We start from the raw sequence: 5,000 nt of genomic DNA, 5'->3' as shown, positions 1-5,000 counted from the left end.
ATCCTCCAATGAAACTTCACGTGAAGGCTTAGGGGACCATTGTATGAATTTACAAGCCATAAAAATGGCATTGGCACGGCAGAAATTTGAAGATGTGCCTAAACCCACCAGGGCCCAGCGTGTGCCGATGGTGCTCGAGGCAACCGCCCGCACCAGGGCCCAGCGTGTGCCGATGGTGCTCGAGGCAACCGACCGCACCAGGGCCCAGCGTGTGCCGATGGTGGTCGAGGCAACCGCCCGCACCAGGGCCCAGCGTGTGCCGATGGTGGTCGAGGCAACCTGCCGCACCAGGGCGGAGCGTGTGCCGATGGTGGTCGAGGCAAGCGCCCGCACCAGGGCCCAGCGTGTGCCGATGGTGGTCGAGGCAAGCGCCCGCACCAGGGCCCAGCGTGTGCCGATGGTGGTCGAGGCTGCCGATGGTGGTCGAGGCAACCTGCCGCACCAGGGCCCAGCGTGTGCCGATGGTGCTCGAGGCAACCGACCGCACCAGGGCCGAGCGTGTGCCGATGGTGCTCGAGGCAAGCTGCCGCACCAGGGCCCAGCGTGTGCCGATGGTGGTCGAGGCAACCGCCCGCACCAGGGCCCAGCGTGTGCCGATGGTGATCGAGGCAACCGACCGCACCAGGGCCCAGCGTGTGCCGATGGTGCTCGAGGCAACCTGCCGCACCAGGGCCCAGCGTGTGCCGATGGTCGTCGAGGGAACCTGCCGCACCAGGGCCCAGCGTGTGCCGATGGTGGTCGAGGCAAGCGCCCGCACCAGGGCCCAGCGTGTGCCGATGGTGCTCGAGGCAACCGACCGCACCAGGGCCCAGCGTGTGCCGATGGTGCTCGAGGCAACCTGCCGCACCAGGGCCCAGCGTGTGCCGATGGTGCTCGAGGCAACCTGCCGCACCAGGGCCCAGCGTGTGCCGATGGTGGTCGAGGCAAGCGCCCGCACCAGGGCCCAGCGTGTGCCGATGGTGCTCGAGGCAACCGACCGCACCAGGGCCCAGCGTGTGCCGATGGTGGTCGAGGCAAGCGGCAGCACCAGGGCCCAGCGTGTGCCGATGGTGGTCGAGGCAAGCGCCCGCACCAGGGCCCAGCGTGTGCCGATGGTGGTCGAGGCAAGCGCCCGCACCAGGGCCCAACGTGTGCCGATGGTGCTGGGGGCAACCGCCCGCACCAGGGCCCAGCGTGTGCCGATGGTGATCGAGGCAACCGCCCGCCCCAGGGCCCAGCGTGTGCCGATGGTGGTCGAGGCAAGCGCCCGCACCAGTGCCCAGCGTGTGCCGATGGTGGTCGAGGCAAGCGCCCGCACCAGGGCCCAGCTTTTGCCGATGGTGATCGAGGCAACCGGCCGCTCCAGGGCCCAGCGTGTGCCGATGGTTATCGGGGCAACCGGCCGCACCAGGGCCCAGGGTCTGCCGATGGTGCTCGAGGCAACCGCCCGCACCAAGGCTCAGCATGTGCCGCTGGTGATCGAGGCAACAACCCACACCAGGGCCCAGCTTGTGCCGATGGCGGTCGAGGCAAGTGCCCGTACCGAAGGGCAGCCTATGCCGATGATGGTCGATGCATGTGCCATCACCATGCGTCATCATGTGCCATTGATGGTCGAGGCCTTGGCCGAAGTTCGATTTTGAGCCACGGTGCCCATGCTTGGCTCCAGCATGTGCTGGTGCCGCATTTTTTTCACTCGGGACAGCATCGCCGGAGCATCGCCGGAGTACCGCCGGAGAACCTGACCGGCGGCATTGGGGTTCCGGCGATTGGGAGGGGGGCCGGGGGGGTGTGCGCACATGATGTGCGATGGGTGCTGGTACTTGGCCTTGTGTTGGCCCCCTATCCCTCATCAAACCTCTGAGAATTCACACCCCCTTAAAGAGCATTTGAGATTTTACAGGTTTGCTACCAGTAGCCGTTAAAGTGTCTGAAATGGGGACACTTTTTTCAAACGGTCACAAAATCTTCTCTACTTCGAGTTTTTAGCTGAATTTTTTTGTGCATGCCAACAAAAATAGAAGGATCATGCCTACAAAATTTGGGGCCAAAAATCCTTATAAAAAAATTTTAAAAAATCCCGAACCGCAAAAAGTTTCGAAAATCGTGAAAAATAGAAAACGAGTCATCCTCCAACGAAACTTCACGTGAAGGCTTAGGGGACCATTGTATGAATTTACAAGCCATAAAAATGGCATTGGCACGGCAGAAATTTGAAGATGTGCCTAAACCCACCAGGGCCCAGCGTGTGCCGATGGTGCTCGAGGCAACCGCCCGCACCAGGGCCCAGCGTGTGCCGATGGTGCTCGAGGCAAGCGCCCGCACCAGGGCCCAGCGTGTGCCGATGGTGGTCGAGGCAACCGCCCGCACCAGGGCCGATAGTGTGCCGATGGTGCTCGAGGCAACCTGTCGCACCAGGGCCCAGCGTGTGCCGATGGTGATCGAGGCAACCTGCCGCACCAGGGCCCAGCGTGTGCCGATGGTGGTCGAGGCAAGTTCCCGCACCAGGGCCCAGCGTGTGCCGATGGTGGTCGAGGCAAGTTCCCGCACCAGGGCCCAGCGTGTGCCGATGGTGCTCGAGGCAACCTGCCGCACCAGGGCCCAGCGTCTGCCGATGGTGCTCGAGGCAACCTGCCGCACCAGGGCCCAGCGTGTGCGGATGGTGGTCGAGGCAAGCGCCCGCACCAGGGCCCAGCGTGTGCCGATGGTGGTCGAGGCAAGCGCCCGCACCAGGGCCCAGCGTGTGCCGATGGTGGTCGAGGCAAGCGCCCGCACCAGGGCCCAGCGTGTGCCGATGGTGGTCGAGGCAACCGCCCGCACCAGGGCCCAGCGTGTGCCGATGGTGCTCGAGGCAACCTGCCGCACCAGGGCCCAGCGTGTGCCGATGGTGCTCGAGGCAACCGACCGCACCAGGGCCGAGCGTGTGCCGATGGTGGTCGAGGCAAGCGCCCGCACCAGGGCCCAGCGTGTGCCGATGGTGGTCGAGGCAACCTGCCGCACCAGGGCCCAGCGTGTGCCGATGGTGGTCGAGGCAACCGCCCGCACCAGGGCCCAGCGTGTGCCGATGGTGATCGAGGCAACCGACCGCACCAGGGCCCAGCGTGTGCCGATGGTGCTCGAGGCAACCTGCCGCACCAGGGCCCAGCGTGTGCCGATGGTCGTCGAGGGAACCTGCCGCACCAGGGCCCAGCGTGTGCCGATGGTGGTCGAGGCAAGCGCCCGCACCAGGGCCCAGCGTGTGCCGATGGTGCTCGAGGCAACCGACCGCACCAGGGCCCAGCGTGTGCCGATGGTGGTCGAGGCAACCGCCCGCACCAGGGCCCAGCGTGTGCCGATGGTGGTCGAGGCAACCTGCCGCACCAGGGCGGAGCGTGTGCCGATGGTGGTCGAGGCAAGCGCCCGCACCAGGGCCCAGCGTGTGCCGATGGTGGTCGAGGCAAGCGCCCGCACCAGGGCCCAGCGTGTGCCGATGGTGGTCGAGGCTGCCGATGGTGGTCGAGGCAACCTGCCGCACCAGGGCCCAGCGTGTGCCGATGGTGCTCGAGGCAACCGACCGCACCAGGGCCGAGCGTGTGCCGAGCACCAAGCTGCCGCACCAGGGCCCAGCGTGTGCCGATGGTGGTCGAGGCAACCGCCCGCACCAGGGCCCAGCGTGTGCCGATGGTGCTCGAGGCAACCTGCCGCACCAGGGCCCAGCGTGTGCCGATGGTCGTCGAGGGAACCTGCCGCACCAGGGCCCAGCGTGTGCCGATGGTGGTCGAGGCAAGCGCCCGCACCAGGGCCCAGCGTGTGCCGATGGTGCTCGAGGCAACCGACCGCACCAGGGCCCAGCGTGTGCCGATGGTGCTCGAGGCAACCTGCCGCACCAGGGCCCAGCGTGTGCCGATGGTGGTCGAGGCAAGCGCCCGCACCAGGGCCCAGCGTGTGCCGATGGTGGTCGAGGCAAGCGCCCGCACCAGGGCCCAGCGTGTGCCGATGGTGCTCGAGGCAACCGACCGCACCAGGGCCCAGCGTGTGCCGATGGTGGTCGAGGCAAGCGGCCGCACCAGGGCCCAGCGTGTGCCGATGGTGGTCGAGGCAAGCGCCCGCACCAGGGCCCAGCGTGTGCCGATGGTGGTCGAGGCAAGCGCCCGCACCAGGGCCCAACGTGTGCCGATGGTGCTGGGGGCAACCGCCCGCACCAGGGCCCATCGTGTGCCGATGGTGATCGAGGCAACCGCCCGCCCCAGGGCCCAGCGTGTGCCGATGGTGGTCGAGGCAAGCGCCCGCACCAGTGCCCAGCGTGTGCCGATGGTGGTCGAGGCAAGCGCCCGCACCAGGGCCCAGCTTTTGCCGATGGTGATCGAGGCAACCGGCCGCTCCAGGGCCCAGCGTGTGCCGATGGTTATCGGGGCAACCGGCCGCACCAGGGCCCAGGGTCTGCCGATGGTGCTCGAGGCAACCGCCCGCACCAAGGCTCAGCATGTGCCGCTGGTGATCGAGGCAACAACCCACACCAGGGCCCAGCTTGTGCCGATGGCGGTCGAGGCAAGTGCCCGTACCGAAGGGCAGCCTATGCCGATGATGGTCGATGCATGTGCCATCACCATGCGTCATCATGTGCCATTGATGGTCGAGGCCTTGGCCGAAGTTCGATTTTGAGCCACGGTGCCCATGCTTGGCTCCAGCATGTGCTGGTGCCGCATTTTTTTCACTCGGGACAGCATCGCCGGAGCATCGCCGGAGTACCGCCGGAGAACCTGACCGGCGGCATTGGGGTTCCGGCGATTGGGAGGGGGGCCGGGGGGGTGTGCGCACATGACGTGCGATGGGTGCTGGTGCTTGGCCCTTGTGTTGGCCCCCTATCCCTCATCAAACCTCTGAGAACTCACACCCCCTTAAAGAGCGTTTGAGATTTTACAGGTTTGCTGCCAGTAGCCGTTAAAGTGTCTGAAACGGGGACACTTTTTTCAAACGGTCACGAAATCTTCTCCGGTTCGAGTTTTTAGCTGAATTTTTTTGTGCATGCCAACAAAAATAGA

The sequence above is a fragment of the Durio zibethinus genome, unplaced genomic scaffold (assembly GCF_047325235.1).
Source record: "Durio zibethinus cultivar Kanyao isolate XHJ-2024 unplaced genomic scaffold, ASM4732523v1 HiC_scaffold_325, whole genome shotgun sequence".
NCBI lineage: Eukaryota > Viridiplantae > Streptophyta > Magnoliopsida > Malvales > Malvaceae > Durio > Durio zibethinus.
The sequence above is the reverse complement of the archived record's forward strand: the minus strand, read 5'-3'. Positions refer to the sequence as shown.